This window comes from Apteryx mantelli, chromosome 9 (assembly GCF_036417845.1).
Source record: "Apteryx mantelli isolate bAptMan1 chromosome 9, bAptMan1.hap1, whole genome shotgun sequence".
NCBI classification, from domain to species: Eukaryota; Metazoa; Chordata; class Aves; order Apterygiformes; family Apterygidae; genus Apteryx; species Apteryx mantelli.
Window position 1 is genome coordinate 20,743,600 of NC_089986.1, and position 21,459 is coordinate 20,765,058.

Genomic DNA, 21,459 nt, shown 5'->3' on the forward strand with positions numbered 1-21,459 from the left:
CGTTGTGATAGACAGTGGGAAGGGGGGGGGGTGATCCCTCACCCTGGATTTCCTTTCTTTTCCTGATTGAATCATCATAAACTCAGAACATCATAGATGAATTTCTTTTGCTATTACCATAGTATGTCTTTCATTTTTTATTTTGGAAACAAATGAATAAAAACCTTTTAGTGTATCATCTGTGCATGTGTATTGGCAATAAAAATATTTGCTGATCACTTTATCCTTCTGAGACAACTACCAAGACCAGATGTTTTTTTTCTTGTGACTTGCTCTGTGCTGTTTGTGTCCACAGGGCCTTCTACGCACCCTTTTCCCCACAACCACTTACCGACATGGGAACACGGTCATAATATCCAGCAATTTGCAATACTACTGGATGCTGTTGTACCTGAATGGTCTCAGTATATGAGAAAAGCAAGGCCTACACAAGTAAGCATCTTTAATAAATCCATTTATATAGCTGGGGAAAGTGGGCAAGCTTTTGGGCTCAGAGCCAGCAACATTTCATGTAATTTTCTGTAGCAAGGCAAGTCAATGGATATGCAGAAAAGAGAGTTTGGGGAAGAAGAATCACACGTTGCTACATCTTATAGGTTAAAAATTTTCCATCGCCATCTGTTCTTTAAAGGGAAAATTGGATTTTGTGAGAATATTTTTTTCCACAAAAAAGTATCTGCTTTCTGTAGAAAATTAGGGCTATTCATCAGAAAGCCAAACACCTGCAAGCCAAATATTTCTGGCTGAAAATACTGATTTGGAGTGCTGCTGCTGCACCTCTCTGGGGGATGCCAGTTTGGGCCTTCGCTTCCACCCTCCTCACGAGGGGCTGGGCTCCCAAAGGCTGCCGCTCTCCTGCCTTTCAGAGCCCAGCTCAAGTTGGGACGTGAGTTTATGCGGCCAAATGGCAGGAGCACGTGACAGCAGTGCTGTGTGGAAAGCCAAATTTGAATGGGAGCTGGTCTCTCTCTCCTCATGCCTCAGCATGTTCCTCAGGGAACATGAAGGTGGGCGGCGAGGCTGGCCGGGCAGCACGGGCGTAAGGGCCGGCCCCAGCACGGGGCTGGTGCGGTGCCGAGTCTGATACGGCGCCAAGGAGAATGACAGTGTCTCGAAAAATCTGCCATTTGCGTGGCCACGGAAGGATTTCGGACTAGGGGTTTTCAGATGGAACTCTTGCTATTTCACCATTATTTAAAAAAAAAAAAAATCCTTTCAGCTTTTCCAATTTAAAAAACAAACAAACAAACAATAAACTGGTAGTGTGTGGAAGGAGATGGGCCTGACTCTGCTCTATTAAAGTAAAGAGGCATACTTAGGTGTGAGGTTTCCTAGAACTGGAGTTCGGTAATATATGAATTTTTGGTCAATGGTTTTATCTAAAAGTATATATAATCAGAATTGCAGTTTTGGTCAAATCCAGGCTGAGGGTTTTTTTTATATTTTTTAGCAAAACAAAACATAATACAGAAAAGTTTAATTTTTGTTCAACCCAAAATATTTACTTCAGCTTCAAAGGAATGATTTCATTGTTGGTCTTGTGCCATTTCATACATTTTAAAGCTTTTTTCTTTCTAAATTTAGGGCAATTTTAAAATGAATGGTTAAAAAGCTTTGTTTTGAAGTGGAAGTGTTTTGGCAGTTCCAGAATGAAACACTGCAGTTTGAACTACTAAAATGAAGTGTTTTGACATTTTAATTTTTTTGCTCTGCATTGTTTCATCTGTGACTATTTATTTGCTCAATTCCATTCAAATTCAGGAAGAGTCTCACTCCCTCTAAAATTCATTTGTATGGCATATTTATTATTTGTCAGAAAGTAGTGATTCACTTAGCTCTTCATCAGTTCAACCTTAAATATTGGGAGAAAACACTTAATAGGGAATTGATCGTATACAGCTACATTTCTCACTCACCTTTTAATTCATACCGTAACGGAGAGCATCCAGGGGCAGGGAGCTGTTGCAGGAGGAGGCAGCCTTCACCGCTCCAGGAGAAGGACAAGCAGGAAGACCCTGGCACCTTCAGCCAGCACTGCTTCCTCCTTGCCCTTGAACAGGCCAGTCTTGCTCCTCCTCACACATCAGTTTAAGTCTTATACCTCACATCAGCTTTTCTGTAGCCCTTTTGCTAGGCTCTGCCAAGGATCACGCTCTGGCCCTCCTGCTGCCCAAATCACTGCTCCTGCCATTGACTTTTCCTCAGACTTCTTTGATGAAAAAAACCAGCCAGACCTGTCCCTCCAGCTGGTGTGAAAATCCTTTTTCCCAGCTGCACCTGAGCTGTCTTTTCCTCTACCTCATCTGTGGAAGTGTTGCTGAAGGGGCTAACTCCCTTTATAAGAAGCCTCACTAGAAAGATGTTTTATCACAATGTGTAAAATGGGAATGTATCAGAAAGGTGCAAAGTGAGGGCAAGTCTAAATCCCTTAAAGGACTAACTGTGGAGAGAGGCCAGGTACAGAGTGCTTCAGACATGCGAGACCTAGACTCTCCTAGTGAGATTCCCACACCTGTGTGCACCATTGCTGTTTCCAGCTGTAATCATTAAGCTGAGACAACAGAGTCATTATTTTCCCCAGTTGCACATTTGACTTCAAAAAAAAATTTTTTTTCATGACTGCTATCTATGAACATCCAAAGAGTCTAGGTGGCCTTGCAGGAATAGTTGTAAATTATGATTTTGTAGTCTGAGAACTTTTTATCCTGCAAAAAGGTAGTTTTGAGGTTTCAGTCTTGGGAATTTTCCTAGTGCTGCTTACATAAACTAACCAAGAAAAGGACCTCAGGGGCAGCAAAAAGGTGCCAAGCGATACCAGTGAGACCCAAACAATAATAAAGTTTACTGGACAGGGTAAAGTCTCTGGGTACCTCATCCTCATCTCTGAAAAGATATAGTCTTCTTTTAGGAGGTATGAAATGCAAATTCAAGTCTCTTCAAGCAGGAAGGAAACTTGAAGAGTACTCTGTCTATAGAGCTATTAGATAAAGCTTTAAAGGAAGAATCTTTGCTGTTAAATATTAGCATATGTATGTGGTCATTCCACTTCTTGTGATTTATTGCCTTCCTTCTTCCTTTTCTTTTTTCCATTAATGAAGGTTGGGTTTAGCATACTCAACTGCTTTAAATATTTCTAAAAGCCATTCACCTGCATTAGAATTAAACAGCTGTCATACCAGCATTTTTGTCTTTTCAAACTGTTCAGCTTCACCAGGGCTATTCACAGCTTGCACTTTACTAAGGTCATTGGTATTGCTATTACACATTTCCTGTATTACATGAGGATCAGGTTCCAGTAGTTAACAAGTCAAAAAATATTCCCGGGGGGTGGGAGAGGAACTAGGTAGATGAGTGGTTTCCATGTCTGCTTTATTTCTGGAATTACTGCCTTCATCCATGTGAGAAATAATTGTGATCAAAAATAGGTTTGAACTGCAGTACCCCAAATCACATAGAAATGCTTTAACAATCTGCACTCTGAATTTTCCAATCCACCTAGGCCAAAATATGATGGGACCTCAACTGCTGGCCACTGCTCAATGTCTGGGCACTGAACAGTCTCTCGGCCAAAAGCTGCACTATTGTAATTGGGAATAGCTCCAATAAAATCATTCTCCACATTTATTCTCTTGCAATTCAAAGCCCGATTTGGCCCACTATGTGAATTAATTGCAACTGAAAGTCAGGGAGCAGATTCTGCTCTGAGTTACACTACAGTAAATGGGAATTAACTCTATTGCAGCTAATTGGGCTCAATACTCATGTGTCTCACCCTCATATAACTGTTCTGACCTCAGTGGAATTGATCCTAATTTATGCCACTGTAACTGAGATTGCAGTGTGCATTGTTTAAATTCTGTTGGGTGCGTCTCCTTCCCGGATGGAAACTATTTGCAAACTATAACAGCCTCTTTCCTCATATTGAGGCTTGCCATATCTGAAATTTTTGATGGGGTGGGGGTGCAGGGAGGAGGATAAAGAGCCAACTTTGTGCTTAGTGCTGCCTTGTATACTCTGAATCCTGCTCTGTCCTGCTCACTTCTCAGTGCCTAATTACGAGACTAGAGAATTCTAATCCTCTTGTCTTAATACAGAGAATGTACCTGCTATGTGGTCATCTCTCAAGGAGGCAGGGGGAAGCTTTAGAAACTTAAAATGATCACGTGAAGATTCTGCTCAGGCTTTTCTTCATGTATGGGCTTTCCTGCTAATTGATTTTTCTTGTCTCTGCAGCTTCTGTTTTTCCCAGCTTTACATATTAGGTTTCTGAAGCATATGATGAATGGGATGCTGTGCAGCTGAAAGAGCACAAGTCTCAAATGGCTCACTCGGCGTTCTCATAGTGAATTGGGTTGTAGCTCTCTGACAAGGGGAATGGTTGCTTTTCCTTCAGAGGAACACTGTAAGTCCTAAATGCAACATAACGAAGGCTTCACCCTGCAAGATATAATATACATCTCTGTCTCTCTCTTTATATATATATATGTATATGTATTTTATTTATTTATTTATTTATTTATGAGAAAAGAGCAGCTCTGTCTTCCTTTGCTCACACTGGAAATATTCAGTTTGCCAGCCTGACTTTTTCCCCTGTTAGCAATGAAATTCGGCCATGAGTCCCAGCACGCCATAAGAAATTGAGCTGTGACCACATTAAGCATGAATGGCAGGGCAAGGTTATAGCATGTAACACTATGCTGTGGTGACCTGTTACAGAATTAGAGGCTCTGAGGTGTGAGGCTGGGTCAGATGATAACTTTATTGCAAGTAAAGTACAAAGCTAAGCTCAAAGCTGTCTTCGCTGTTTACTCCTTCAGGAGGTGTTTAGAGAGGATTTCTTATTTTGAAAACTTCAGCTGCAGGGCTTTTAGTCAGAATCAAACTGGAATGTTTCTTAGTTTTACCTACAAGTACACCCATGGCATATTCCAACATATTCTACAAACAATGATTTGAAAAGCTTTTCTAAAGCCTCTTGTACAAAGTGACTGCTGTAGACAGGCTGTCAAAGGTAGAGGTGTCCAGCTGCAGTGAAGTGTAACACTGCATCACCCAACCAGTAGCGGCAGTAGGTTGGTGGATCTTTCTTGTGATCAGCTGTAGAGTTGTTCTAGGAAGTTATGCACTCTCTTAAAGAGAAGAAAATTTGAGATGTAGGTAAACTCTTTGCTCCACCTGTGAGCTTTCTTCCCCAAATCTGTACTTTCTGTCTTGAATTACTGACTTAGATGTGGATGGGAAAAAAGAAATTTTTGATTTTGAGGCTTTCTTATTTATTTGTCTGTTCTTTGCTTTTGTTTTTATCATTTTTAATCTCACTCTTTAGACCTACTGGCCCAAGAAGTAGAGCTAATTTAATGTAGCTCTGAAGGGAATTTGGCTCAGTGCTGTAAGGCAGGGTGGGGAAGAGGCTGATCTTAAAATAGATACAAGACACACTACATCGGTCATTCTCCAGGATCACATTAAAGCGTGATGCAAACTTTGCTTTGTGTAGTGGCATATTTGAAGGGCACACTGCCCCTTGCCCCAGTTTAAACTGGAAAGAAAAGGAAACTTCCAAGACAACCAGAACCTGGGGCTACAAAAGCACTGCAGTTTCCCATCCTTTTACAGTGGCAAATAGGTGCTAGTCAAGTTTATTCACCCAAACCAGCTTTGTCTCTGTCTAAGATCACACATCTTTGTGTGGTATCACTTGTGATTTATCTCACTGTAAGAAGAGGACAATCCAGGTTTCTCAATCCATAGTCAGTTGGGAAATATTTCAAATTTTGCTGAAGTCATCATTGAAGCCAATAGAAAGATACCTGTTGATATTTGTAAGTTTTGGCTTAGCCATTGATGGGTAAGGTCTAAATATAATTAGGATTTAGGTATTTAAAAGGTTAGTACTACAGTCTTGAGTTGATAATATAATCCAGAGCCCTACACTGGACTTGTATAAACCATACACCGGGCACAGGGAGAAGTAGATGCCTTAGTATCAGCTCAGTGACAGAAGCACACTGAACAGGGACGTGCCCCACTCCAGCATGTTCACTGGGGAGCTGTGCGTGGTCCCAGCGGGACAGAGGGCTGCCACATCAGCCTTCCTAGGGTGCAGTACTGACTGCCAGTTCTTGCAAGCAGGATCTTGGAGCACTTTCTGCAACCTAGAAAAATAAAGCTGCTGAGGACATTGAGAGGCCATTTAGGACTGCCCCAGCATGGGCTCAGCCACATCCGTATCGTTTCTAATTGAGGTTAGGCCAGCCTGTTCTTAAAGACCTCCATGATGGAGCACCTCCAAAGCTTCCTGAAGAGCAAACTGTGTCAGTGCTGGTTCATAGCAGTAGAAAGCTTTTCTTAATGTCTGGTCTGAGTCTTTCTTGTAAATTATGCTTCTGTTAGTTCTCACTGCTAGCATATGGAGATGGGATTCATTTCTTTGTCTTTATGCAAGCCTTTTCTGTGGGTGCAGACTGTTACCCCATTTCTCCTCAGTCATATCCTGAATAATTATCTCCAATTATTCAGTCTTATCTTGTAGGTTTTATTTTCTAGATTTGTGGTTCTTCTCAGTGCTCTTATCTAACAGCATTCTCTCCTATTAGTTAACACCTTGCTGGAAGGTGTGTGCTCAGCACTGGACCTCATACTTAAGCTGAAGCCTTATGAGTGCCTAGTACCTCGTCATAAGGCTGATCTATGGTTCTTTCAATCTCTCTGCTAGGACCTCTTTCACTTCAGATGCCAATGTCTGCTTTCAACATTTAATCAAAAGCAAAAGGGGATGAACTGATGCTAACAGAAGCCAGATATTCAGCTGGCATAAATTGGTACAGCTTCTTAGCGTCTATAAACAATACTGATTTACATTACCTGAGCATAGCGAACCTACCAGGTTTACAAATACCCTGGCATTAAAACATCCAAGCCTCCTGATCTGTTACACTGCAAGTGCTGCTTCTGCCAGCTGAAGGTTGGAACTATACCATCTCCCTTGGATCTGTGTCTGTAAGTCTAACCCTGCTTCACTGCTGTGATGGATATAAAACCCTGGTTTATGAATGATTCATGCTTGCATAATTAATACCAATTGTTTAACAAGAAGAAATTGCTACATGAATGATTAAAGTCACGTTATATCCAAATACTGCTGTATTTTTAGGTTTGTGGATACTAGTGTTTAAAACTCAATAATTAAAAGATTTTAAGTGGAGATTTCAGTTATATTAAAATGTATCAATAGTACACTATATTCAAAGTGTCTTCAGCTCTGATCAACTGAAAAAGTAGAAAAAAAGTTTCACTGATTTGAGGCATCGGAAAATGATCATACATTAAGTTATCCCAAATAATAATGTAATTCAGATTTACAGGTTACATAATTGATTTCACAGGTATAACAACTGAAATTTAACTAACGAAGCCTCAGTATATAATAGTAATTAACAGAGTTTTCTGTAGCAAAGAGGTTTTAACAATTAAATTTGGATAGCATCTTAGCTTTTCCATTCTTACCATTCTTTGCTGGATTCTTATTCTGTTCCCACATTTTCAGATTTGCTGATCTTTTTTTTGGTTGGAGTTGACTGTGGGGGAAGAAAATACATTTCTTTCATAGATGAAAATCTTTAGTTGATAAATCATGTTATTCCATTTTAAATTGTTCTCATTTTCTCCAGCTTGGCCTTCAGACTTGCTGCTGCATGTTTTTTTCCACAGTTTGGTCATATGTTCATTTCATTCATTGTACAGCAGAAATAGTGTAATATATTCATGGAATTGAAAGATTTAACAGTTTATGAGATTGATTACTATGATCTCATTTATGAGAGTGTAGCTTTGTTGCAGGCTCAGCTGAAGCCTTGCAGACTAGAATGGATCAAGAGATAGTTATTACACCATGCTTTACTAAAATCAGGCAACTCCCATTTATATTATTATTATTTAACATTTATATTGCTGTAGTATCAAGAAGTAGAGCTCCACTGTTTTAAGCATTGTACTGTCTTGTCTAGGCATATTGATAAATCCTCTGCCTCGGTATGGTGATGAGAAAAGACAGCTTGGATAGGTAATTATTCACAATGGGGATTAAAGGGCTTAAAATCTGGTCCCTGTCTGAAAGCTGACAGGGTGGATCATTCCATGTCATCAAAACAGGCTGATAGAAAATTGATTGATTACTATAACTACCACATGTAAAAAGTAGTCTCTCCTGCTACTAGATCCAAAGTCCTTCAGTAGAATTACTGTTCTGAACATTGTTACTATATTTGCTATTTGCACTGGCTTTGTTAATAATACATAATGCGAGAACAACAACACTGCAACTGCAGTATTAGCGTTCAATGTTAGCGTTTACTAGTCTCCATGTAGCTTCTGAAGCTCACACCTTACTGTGGTGAGTGGTCAGAAAAAAGACCAGCAAAATAGATTTTCTTTTTGTGAGAGGAGCTTCGGTGGTTTGAATAGAGACAGCTTTCTTCAAGATTGGCTTATCAGAACAGAGCTCATGACTTGCGTTATATTGACAATGTTTTAGCGAATGAGAGACTGACATTGTTTTGCAATGAAAGCATGAACTATACAGAATACTGTGGAATGTAGACAATATAAGGAGACGCCTTCTACTCTCTGAGGGCTTATTGCTTACAATATTCTTTCTAATTTTAATGCTGAAGCAGTGTTTTATTTAGGGAAGTGGTTGTTTCCTTCTGCCTCATACAAATCACCCAGTAATAGCCTGAGACCAACAACACTTGTGCTTATCAGGTGAAGCGTAGACAAGGCAGACTGTGGTGTCACAGAGGCTAGAAGCTTTTTTAGGGGCTAAGCTAGTAGTCTGAAAAATTCAGCCTGCAAAACCAATTGCATGGTAGGTATACTAAGAGGTATGGGGCAAGGAAGATTCAGGTTAGACCTCAGGTAAAGGAAGTGATGATGGATACATTTTCTTAGGGAAGTTGTGGAATCTCCATCACTGGCTTACAAAAGCCCAACAGTTAGCTATCATTAAGGCTAAAAGTGAAGTCTGTTTGAAGATTTGATTCTTCCCTGAGGGTGCACCAGGTGACCTCTCCCAGCCCTGTCCAGTTCTGCCTTCTGGGTAAGCCCTGGTACAGGTGCAGAATCCACTCACTTGGGTGGCACTGTCCAGCGATGTGCATTGGTGCTGGTCTGTGTGTGCCTCCCTTTCTTAGGAATGGGTCTTTAACTACTTGCTAGTCCTGATACTCAGCAATATCTTGTCAATCTCGTGATTATTAAAATTCCAGCGAAAGAAATGTCTTTCAAATGCACTTAGAGACAGATTACAAAACAAGTATTAGATTTTGTCAAGTTTCAAAGTTCAGCTGTTCTTGAATGATCTATGTTTAAAAAGTGTGAGGAGGTAGTTTACTTTGCAGAGAAAGATGAATTTTTGCAACTTGTGTCTATCAAAAACAAGTGGAGAACAGGAAAAAAAGAGTTTTCTTCAGCTTGTCACCAGGAGTATTTAGCCTTCTGCTAAGATCACATACAGAAAACTCCAAATCCAAAGGGAAGAAAAAATCTAGAAAGGTATGAATTAGTGAGAAGGGAGGTAAAGAAGAAAGCAGCCTTACAAGTAAATGTTATAATATGAAACATAGTAACATATCCTTCTTCTTTCTGCCACTACTCTTATATTCTAATAAAGTCTTATTGACCTAAACTGGGCTCTGCAAAATGGTATCTCTGTGGACACTCTTTCATGGTTTCTTAAGTATTCCTTGCTGCAATAAGCAGTTCATCCAAAATACCTGTGGAACTGGCTCCTCCTGAGAAACCCAGTGTGGGTTGTTCCCCAACTACTGATTTCTACTATTTTAATGGCATAAGCAGTTCTGAGCTTTGACATGAAATTTCTTACCACTCTAATAGTGAATTACAGTCTTCATCCAATCATAAAACATTATGAAAGCAGCTATTTTGCTGATGTGGTGACTATAGAGTTGCTTGACATTATTCTGATAACACAATTTGACTGGATATATGTTTTGACATCCAGGAAACAGGGACACTGGTGGAAACTGATGGAGCCAATGTCAGAAAGAAACTGGATGTAGGAGAACACCCAGCAAATTAACAGGTGGCTTGTAAGAAACCCCATTCCCAAAGGGCAAAGTCAATAAACAGACTGCAAAGACAGAGAGAAAAGGCAAAGACAACCAAACTTCATATTTCTTTCTTTGAAAAATAACACAGATAACCAAGAGGAATTTTAGAGCTGAGCAGATGCAGTCTGAAGATTTAGTTCTAAACTGAATAGTTGACATTCACTATTAATGTTTCTATTTCTGTCATAGCCTTCAAGAATAATAGTGTTGATAACGTGGAGTAAAGTTTCCTTTATCTTGTTCCTACTTTTATCATTTTCTTAATTTCCTACACAAACATTTTCCAGAATACTATAAACAAAATGCCATCCTCAGGAGGATCGGCATTTGTAGATGCTTTTTGTTGTGGACATTTTATTGCAGAAGCCAGGACCTTTTCTTACTTCCCTCAAGAGCCCTTGTAAAAACTTCTGCTTTCACATTTATAAAGTGTATTTATCTCCCAAATCTCCAAGATAAAAAGCCTGTTTTGAGAATTAGCCATAAACACACTCTTTCACTTACTTTGTCCATTCTGAACTGATCATTTGTATGTATCATAGATTGGTCTTTTTTCCCTGTCATTGAGTAATAATATGTCATAAGTAAAGGACTTGTGACAGGGTTATGGCTTAAGGCAGATCATAACTGTGTTAAGTAATACAATGCCAAGACTTCAGTATTAGCACAGTCAACAAACTTCTCCAAGTAAATGATAACATTTACATATTTTGCCACGTGCTGACATCATGTTTCCCTTTGCACTGACTCCAGTGTCAGACTGCTTCTAAAGCTAGTCAGAAAGACTTCATTATAGTCAGGTTTTTGAGCAGTCTGTGAAGTCCCTGAGAAGCAGATTTTGGAAGCTGGCAGACTGGAGTGGGTAATATCACTATATACTTACTGTTCTCTCATATCACTCTGTAGGCATCTGTTGTTGGCCACTGTTGGATGTAGAATACATATTGGCAAGATGGGCCTTTGGCCTGCCCCAGATAGCCCTTCCTGTGATTCTGTGCAAAAAAGCTGAACAAAACCCAATCAAACAGTAATCCAAAGTAATAAATAACAAGAAACTTTCTTGGGAAAGCAAAATATTGAAAATCAACCAAAAAGAGAAAAGAAGTTTTTGTCAAAGTGATTTGGCTCCATTTTCTCTCGTTTTTGGCTGGGACATTTCCATTGATAGAGTTGCTAAGAGCATTCTATTTACAAATATAAACACTTGATTTTGATCAGCAAAAATGCATCAGCACACTTGAACAGTGTCAATGATGACATAATTACACTCACAATTTCCTCTCCGTAATGATTTTTAAATGTCAGCAGTCATTTTTTTGTCTAATTGTAGCCTGCATGTCAGCACTTCCTCTTAAAACAGCATGTTCCTCTCTGCTGGAATTTCACACCTCTCCACTCACTCACTCACTTCACCAGTGAAGATAATGAAGATGATATAGGGCTCCAGGATATTTTCACTCCTGTGCCGTTATACCATTTAACATCAAGCAGGCAGAATGCGGATTTTTTTTTCATGTACAGAGTTTGATCATTTAGGCTGTAAATAATTACTTGATTTTTAATGAACAAGTCAAAAAGTAGTCTTCTTTTTCTGGCCCCCTGCTGGTGCTTCACTAACAACCTGTTTAAAAGCATGGACTCATGATAAGAATATTCTCACACATCTATATTGTAAACTTATTCACAAGCGGAGAATGCTTATCCTGCAAAGCCAGACTAGATCAGTTTGGTGTTTAACACAGAGTGAAGGCAGGTGACCCTTCCTCTGTGAAGGCTGCCTTTTCGGAGATGTTTTCACTGCAGTCTCATGCTATGGCCTAGAAAGGGACTTAGGAACTGCTGCTCTGCTTAGTGCCAGGCCTCCAGAGCCTACAGCATAACAAATAGGTGCATCCAGAGTTCGTCTCGGTGCCCTCTTCCTCTCCCATAGATCTTCGACCACATCATCAAGTGTATGGAACTGTATCACCACTTGTGCAAATGAACTGGAAACTCTGCACTGAGGTTAGCAGCAAACATTTTCCACTCATCTGAACATACACTGGAATTGGAACTGGGGCCAAAGGGACCTCTTTCAATCCAATTTGCTTACAACTCTTCTTCAGGTCTCTGATGATACTTAACAATAGGGTTTAGGAGATGAAGCTTATAATTTACTGGCCAGTTTACTATCAAAATAGGTGAAGTGCCATAAAGAATATACACTGTGAAATCAAATCATAAAATAATGTTGAGGTGTCTGATAAGAAGAAGAAGAAGAAGAATACTATTGATTATCTCTGTGATTATATACACACACATGTACAGAGGCATATCAACCCTATTTATATGTCTGAGTAGGCCCCCAAAAGATGAATGAATAAATAATGTGGGGGGGGGAGGGGGGTGTCTAAAGCCCATGATGACTTTGATTTATGTCTCAGTGATATCACCACCACAGATGTGACACACACACATATGCAGACACATGACTCTGTATGGGCACATAGATACATGAGAGATCGTGCACACACTCATACAATACAAACACTGACCTGGTTCTCTAATTCTTTGTGTTCTTTGCTGCATTTCCTGTCCTACACTTTGAATTTCTCCTTTTGACTAAATCAGTTCCTGAAATTTTCTGGAGCTGCTGGAAAGGACAAGAATTTTTACCAAACAATCACACCATACACATTAGTGAGATTTATGCATGAAAAGCTAGTTGAAAAGAGGTGCTTTTGGGTCACTCTGCTGCAGAGCGATGTCCCTGAGGAACAGGGCTGGTCTTTACCCCCATTCTTCTGAGAACTCTGCACCACAGACTGCAGTATATTCTGCCTTGCAGACCATTTCATTAAGGAAATCAGGCAAAACAAAAAAACAACCCAGCAAACGAGGAAAAGTAACCAAAAATCTTTGAGGACATCCAGGAGAATATAATGCTGCTGATGCCAGAGGAAGACCTGCCATGGGGGACACAGTAGGTGCAGTTAGATTACCTGCATCTGCCTTCAGGAAAACAGGAGAGAGAGTGAAGAACTAGGAATACTAAAAGCAGAGAGAACAGGGCAGAGGTGAACCTAGAACACAAAGGGAGACTGATCTGGAACATCCTTTCCCCATTTTTATACTGGAGGGAAATGGAGGAGACATTAAAATTAATTCTAAATTGGATGTAACATGCTTATATGGAAATTAGCTATACTGAAACGTTGCCACAAAGTTTCCTTTCCCTATAAGCAGGCTCCACTCCTATGCACTGCACTCCAAAAAAGATCAACACCTCCTTTCCCGATTGCTCAACTAAAGCTAAATTGAGAAAAGGGAAGGGAAGGAAAGAGCCATTCCTGGAGGCGTCTGCAGTTTCAGGTGGCCTGTTGGATTTTCTAAGGCTAACAAGGTAAACAGGCTACTTAGAAGAGCAGGTTCATTTGTTCCCATAGCATAGCAAAAAGGAAGTTTATATATGTCGGTTTGGCTCTTTGGGTCCTCTGCAGAGGACAATGCAAATACCACACACAGTTACCCGAGTTACTGAATGACCCTGGCTAGAAGTTAGGGAGTTTATTGCTGGGTCTCAGTGGTTGGGTTTGCATCTCAAGCTTTGAAAAGGTGTATTTTAATGCACTACAAAAAGTAAAATGCATGTCAGTGTTTCATATACTCTTGCATTTCCCCCAACATTTAAACATGATGAAATTTGGAAAAGGAAAGGGGAAATGGAGTTTTCCACTTTTATGAACCAAAAGTATTGGGTCATTTTATGTTACTTTGTTGAACATAGGATTTAAGCTTATATTTTACAACATTACAGTCATAACCATTCCTATAAATTCAGACAAATAACTCAGTGATGTTGGTAGAATGGCACATTGTTCATTTACGATGTCTAATGGAGGTAGGTTCAGCCTGTAGGAGTCTAGAAAGGTTCCCTATACAACAGAAATACAGTTTTATAGCTTTTTAAAATAGACTGTTACAGACAGTACTGTTTGGCAGATTATTCATGACTCAGTCACTGCATACAGGGCATTGACTTCTGCTGCATCTGAAGGTGCTTGACATCTCTTAAAATCATGCCTAGAGTATTTCAAGTTGGCCTCTCAGAAAATGATGCATATTAAATTAGAGACCACATCTGAAAACTTCAGTTGATTTGCTTCATATGAACTTGAATTGAACCTCAACCTTACAAAACAGGGCATATTAAAACATAAAGACAGCTGAGTTGTAACCATGGCAACGGTACTTTCAAAAACATATGTATAGCCAACATTCATATATATTGTGAGGGAGAACACATGATTTTATACACTTATTAGTATCAGCTCATGCTGTTTGCATTACTTCTCATCAGCAAAACTGTAAGTTATGCAGGTCTTCCCAGATACCCTATTAATTCACCCTTGATGTATTTTTCTAATCTGACAAAGCCCATACAAAATGAAGTTGGTCAAAATGCTCCAAGTTTCAGGTTTGGATACAATACGTTCTCAAAATGTTAGGTCTTGAATTTAAAAGTCTTTCTTCTTTTTTTTTTTTTTTGCAAAAGTTGGTGCTATAAATATACACCATTTTTCAATGAGCCATAATATTGGTTATAACTTTCACATTTTTAATTGTGACAAGACGGTGAAGATTTTCATTGTATTGTTTTATGAAGAATGTTAGCAATTTTTCAAATAGCACTCCATGTTAAATGAGAGTTTATTCTGTCTACTCAGAGGTTTATTGTTTTTTTCTTCCTTAGACTGACCTTTCTTTAGTTCAGACGGATGTAGGCACTGAAGTAAAATGCTTTATGTCTCATTTTATATCCCATTTCACCCCAACCAGGGTGCCTTTTTTAATCCTCTTTTCTCTAACTAGAGAAATACAGCCCTTTCCATCAATTTGGATGGAAAATATCCTTAGTTTATTTTGTAATACCTTGCCAAGAGGTATTTCTAAATGAGGATTTTTCTAATCTTTAATTAGTATCACAAATACTTTTGCTGCCTGCACATTCCTCTAGTGAAAGATTGTATAGAGCGAGTCACTGAGTTCTACATGTCCTGTGGGACTATGTGAGGAGCTGCACACTCCCCTTTCACACACTGAACAAAAGCCAAATTCTTGCTTGTCATTTTTTTTTCAGGTCTGAAATGCGAAAGCAATAGGTACAATACCAAAATCTGAATACTGATGACCAGGCCTTCTTGGGTGGTATCAGGGTAAGGCTTTAGGTAGCTCTAGAATTTGGCTGTCATCTTTATCTTTTAATATTACATTGTTTTTCTGGCCTGTTATGTATTTATTTTATAGCATAGTCACAGTGTTTACTCTTTCTTTGGAGATCTAATGAGACTGAATTGCAAATAGAATGTTGTTCTTTCCCCTAACAAGAATAGGACATAAATAGTTCAGGTAGTATCAGAAGCACTGCATATATACATATATTTTTAAAATATATAATTTATATATATGTAAAATGCAGCCCAATCAGGAAGTGTCTTATTCCATTAAGTAGCCTGAGGTACATCTTTGGGTCAGCCACTTTTATTACATAGCACAAATAAATAAATTCTAGATCGGTCATCCTTAGAGTGCCTAAGCTCTACTTTCGCTCTAATACCACAGGTCGTTCTGAGCTCACAGGTGATGCTGCCTAGGCGCGCTATGTTCACTGATGCTCCAGCCATACCTTTGAATCCATTCTTTGCTTTGGGCCTGCGTCTGTCCTGTCTTTGCAGGACACTGCACTCGTGGAGCAGTGATTCCAGCTAGGCTTACCCATCCTGAATGTGATCTAGGCTTCAGTTTGGCTTGACTTCCCTGACTAGAGCCAGAATGTGAGCTACTGTCTAAATAGGATGGATAAAAAGGGAGCCAGAATTTGACTACAAACTTCTGCCTGAATTAGTAAAGTTGTATAGCTACAGCTATAAAAGATTGCCCAAGGTTATTAAAAAAAAAAAAAAACCTCCAGTCCTTGGATTGGTGACAGTCTCCTGTTCTTAAACACAGGGCTGTTTTGCCTCATCTTCAAAATAGAGGGCTTCAAAAAGGAAACCCTTCTTGCCCTGTCTACTTGCCTATTCCAGTGTATGTATAGGTGGGTTTGAATTAATTCTTAGATGAAGAAATGCCATTTAGGAAATAGGGGGCCTTTGATGTATCAGTGACTGCTAAAGTGGTGCTGGAGTTGTCCTTTTACTGATTTTTTCAATCATCTATAGTATCCTTTCTTTAGTGCATGGAACCAACCCTTTTCTACTTTGGGGAAAGCAGGAATATACAACCCAGCTTATCCTACATCCCTTTAACTGTCCTCCTTTTCTTTATCTGGCACTTACTGTGTGAATGGTATTATAAAGGTAGCATGAAAGGGCACAAATCCACATCATTAGTTCTCACAGCAATGAGAACCTCAAGAGCAGTGACATCCTCGTGGCTTTAACAGACGAAAGAATGATGGCACAAGCAATAAAGACCTTTCAAGCTGTCCTGTTGGTGTGACCTTCCCTCTGGCTTTTCATCAGCCTGTGCACTGGCTTTGGGCTCTCTCTGGACTTGTACTATTGCAATAGCAACAGTGTGTGCCTGCTGCTGGCACCCCGTATCACCATCTACTACTGTAACCTAGGGCCATTCCTGCTGTTGCCTGGAAGTCCAGCCTGGACTCAGCCATGGCACAGTTACCTCCTTAGGGGTCACCAGCACTAGCAGAAAGGCCGAGCAAGGCCCTCTCATATCTAACAAGGGCCATCATAGTCCTTCTTTCTCAAATGCAGTTGACCCCAGAAAACTTGTCATTAGAAGCTGCATTAGTAGGCATTTGTGTTGCAGTGATGCTGTAAAAGCTTGAGAGAAAGGGTGTGTATAAAGAGCAGCACATGCTAGGACACCCGTGCTCCTCCAACCCAGACAATACCTCCATGCTGTACAGAACAAAACAAAACAAAACAATTACCAGCTCAGTTGTGGAAGGTATCACCACATCAGTGTGGCTCCGTGCCTGAGCTCATCGACTTTCCTGGTCTGGGCACAGCGCCACACTGATATGTCTAGAATCCACACTAGCTGGATTAGTGCAAAAACCAGGCTGTCTGCTGTAAGATTTGAATTCTAATTTGTAGAGAATAGGGAGAAGATGGTCTTACAGTCCTCTGTGAAAAGTTACTGCTCCTCCAAGTGTTTAGGGTCTGTAGGAGACAGGAAACAACCTGACTTACTTCTCCAGGAGACTGTAAATTGGGAAAACACACCCTTTACTGCTGCAGAGGTTCCTAAATGAAGCACAGATGGATGGGTGCCAGTAAAGCCTTAGTACAGTAGTTGGCTAGGGAACAAGGATGCCCTGGCAACCACGCGTTAGCAGGGATGCTGCATAATCTTTAGCAAACTGTTGTGTGCTAAGCTTGAGGGGGGGGGGGTCTGCTTCCCACTGATTTACACAGGAGCTGCTGCAGAGGAGCAGGTGAGGGTTGGAGACTGCAGTTAGGCTCTTAAATATCCTTAAACAATTTTGTAGATGTACTGACTCTTTCTTTTATCTGCTTGAAGCTACAAAATGAGAAAAGGAGCTTTGGCCATCACAGGATGGAAGATCTAAGGGAGGGTCACACAGGACCCTTCAGAAAATAACAAAATTAAAGCTTATAGAGAGAAAGGGAAAAAGAGCTAGCTTATGATCTGCAGTTGCTTTATACTGCACAGATATGTGTTTGATCCATGATTTAGTTTTGTAGCCTCCAGAGTCAATGCATATCTTCCTTCATGCAACTAAGTGTGCATTGGTGCACTGGTAGTTATGGAATAGTTCTATGTTTATCATACATGCTGATAGTTTCTCTTGCTCTCATAATTAGGATTAGGTCACACCTTGAATGCTGAGACAGCAAGGTGAGCTCTCTTCAGATAATTGCTACACATCATTTGATTACCTCCATCCCAAGGTGGAAGGTCTCTGGAAGATGTCATTCTCTAATGCTTTCATACACCTAAACTTCTGAGGAAGACAGTTGAGGGATGGACCATTGTCTTAAATAAACCTGCAGAATGCAATTAGTATGCCAGCAGCCGTTCAGAACTGAGCCCTTGTAAGCATGTTCATTAGTCCTGCCCCCTAATGACAGCCCCAAATCTACCGCACTCTCTGAGAGGCGAGGTCTGGTGACTTCCATCGCCAGTAGCCACCCTGCACACGCATTCAGCAGGACGGTCCTCTTCCAAACTGTCATGTAATGTGAATGGCCACTGCAAATGTGCAGATGTGTTTAACATCAGAAGAGGCTCTAGTTTTTTGAGCAATGGAATGTATTTCACAAAAATAGTGTAAACCATATTATTTCATAGTATTAGTTAATATTTATGAGTACTTTGAAATTCTCAGAGGAATCATTATAAAGTTGCTACAGACATTATTATTGCTATAATAATTGACAAGAACAATAATGTGTTCTATAATCTACATAAATGGTAATATTTTTTTGTTTCCTAAGAGTACTTATGTGCTTTATAGACTTGTGTATTTTTCTCTGTGTTCTCTGATCTCCCGGAAATTAATAATGATCTGAAATGTTAATGTTTTGGGATCCATTTTTATTGTCCTTTTTTTATGCAGATTTCTATGGAGGGTTTGCTAATGGTATACACATTTGTTTGAATTAAGCCCTTTAATGCTAGGGGAGGAGATCAGTTTGACATGGAATTCAACTGTTGTTGTTTTTATAAGGAGAAAAGGACTGCTGGATTTAAGAGTGTTTGAGTATATCTGGTTGACTGAACTGTTTCCTCAAGGAAGTATTCATTCAGTCAATGTCCTGAAGGGTTAAGAAAACAGAAACCCATAGTTTTACTGAGTTGCTGTTATGTATGTTGCCAAGGGAACTGTAGCTGGAATGTTTAAATGTGTTGTTTCTCCCCAGACCCACAGGAATGGAGCTTGTGTGTCTTGGTGTGCTCTAATCCTTGCAATTAGCTTCTATGTGCTGGGGGGCTTAAAGGGCTGGATCAGACCAGCTACTTGCTAGTGACACTCAGTAACATTCCCACCATGCTGGGTGGATTTCATTTTGGATCATACTCATAACCTATATGAATCACAACCTAAATCAAAAAAGGGAGTATATTAGAAAGCCCCCCCTTATTGCTTGTTCCTGGACCCCACGGACTGCTTTCAGTAATACACATTGTAGAAATTAAGGATCTTCAAGGAAGTCTCCTAAAGACTTAGGTAAGAGAAATCATGAGGCTGATTGATCTTTACACAAGTCTTTAGTATCTGTATTGCCTTGTCCCACATGTATACTTTAACTCAGTTTAACTGGCGTAAATCTGGAGGAAGTCTTATTGAAACCGACTGTTTTAGCAGAGGAGTAGAAATTTAGCCTTGTTTCCATTTTAATGGTTAGGCTCTCACACTGCCCACAGATCTGTCTCCACAAAAACTATTCAAGCTCTCCTCATTGCCAGATCAATTGCTATGAAAAAAAAAAAAGAAAAAAGAAAAGACATCTGTAGAGGTCTACTGTGACTTTCAAGAAGCTGGGAACAATGGCAAGTTCCAAATCCTTCCAAAAAATCTCCATTGTGCCATTACTCTCAAATGCTAGTCCTAGGTTACCACCATGCTTTTTCAGGAGCAGCTGGCAAGCGCCTCCTAGTTGTGTCAAACCTTTCTCCAAGCTCACTGCTACACAAATTGATCTATGCTTTGACTGGTTTATGTATATTTTTGGTTTGTGGAAGGATCTGCATTCAGGGGAGTGCTTTCAGTTTTGTGCTTGTATTTGCTCCTATCACTCAAGTTAATTTTTTATAGTGTCCAAGATAAATATATCTTAATATCATTTGAGCCAATTCTTGTTCCAATGGACATGGGAAAAATAGTTTACTTCCTTCTTTGCAGCTGCCCTTCAAATGTTTGAAGATTGCCCTGTCTTTTTCCTTCTGCAGGCTAACAACCCTTTCCCAAGTCATGGTTTCTAGACACCTGATTCTTGTTGCCTTCCATGGCTCCGACGTATGGCCTGCGTCTGTATGTATGGCTCCTAAAACATGATACAGGACTCCATCTTATCACTTCTGAGGAGGATTCACATCTTAACATCTTATCCATGAAAGTCCTGTTTACTGTGAAGTTTCCTTTTTTGTTCCTGCATCAGTATGACACCATTGACCAAAGGCTTTCTTCCTGCACCCAGCTTAAACAGGAGACTGACTTACCCTTCACCACGTACTGCAAGAACAAAACAAGGAGGGAGGCTGATTCACACTCCAGTCTTCCACAACAATCTCAAAACCTCCTTCAGTCACGTCCATAGAATTCAAGAAAACAAAAACAAATGATCAGCGACAGTAAAATCAGGGTGAGAGGATTCAGTGCTTCCATCAGTGGTCAGAGACCAAGTGCCCTGTTTCCGCTATTGTCAGACCAAGCAGACAGTGCTGAAGCTAACCTAGGCATGCTGATGGCTCACATCTCCTGACTGCAGTGCTGGCATCACTTCCGTGAAACTTCCGGATGAGGCTGAGGATTTCAAAAACAAAGAAATAAAGGCCAGATCTTGATCAATGATTTTTGTGGCTCTTTTATTCCATTCTTTTGATACTGTCAGGCAAAGAAGGGCAACTAACAAAGCTTTTTTTTTGTTTTTTGTTTATTCTCTTACCTATTTTTGTGCTTCATAAAACCGCTGTACAATTTAGTTTGACCAAGCATTTCTGCACAAGAGGAGTCCAGTTCTGAAAGTGTAAAGTAGGACTGGACTGAGGTGCTTTGGCAAGAGCAGAACATGGCTTGCCTGCACACTGCTTGCCTCTGGTTCGTACTTCATTGCCCAGATTTATCTACGTTTTTATTTAAAGTAGTCTCTTAGAAGTCTCTTTGCAAATCTCCAGTCTTCTAAGCTGAACCCAAAACAGAAGCTCTGATATGAGCTGTATCGGATATTTAAAATACCTAAAGAACCTATAAAATACAGAGGGAAAGAGCAATGAAAGCCTGCACTCCTCAGAAGCGTTAATCCTGCTATGGGTGCTAAACTCCAGAGCCCTAATGATACACTGAGTGCTTCGCATGTCTTTCTGTTTCTTGCGATTTGCAACCGCAAAGTATGGATGAGCAAAAAATCTGCCTTTTTCCTTTTATTAGATGCAGGGAACTCTTTTGTTTTGGCAGTGCTTCTATTTGTCATTCACAAAGTTTGTTTTTCTCTCCTGAGTTTTTTGGGAGCTTTTTATTTCCTGTCAGTGTGGAGGAGAAAGCTGTTCTCGTCTGTAAGTTATGCGCCCCTTACAGTGCCCCTTAGTTACACAGCACAAGGAGAGGAGAAACAGAATCTATGGCATCGTGCAGAAATGC

General features: G+C 40.0%; 1 long non-coding RNA gene across 1 annotated transcript; it reads left to right on the forward strand.

Moving 5' to 3' along the window:
• Window positions 1-322: 322 nt before the first annotated feature.
• On the forward strand, window positions 323-20,648 carry LOC136992607 (uncharacterized). Its single transcript, XR_010884971.1, has 3 exons — window positions 323-432; window positions 4,234-4,402; window positions 20,052-20,648. It is a non-coding gene; the product is annotated as an uncharacterized lncRNA (long non-coding RNA).
• The last annotated feature ends 811 nt before the right edge of the window (window positions 20,649-21,459 follow it).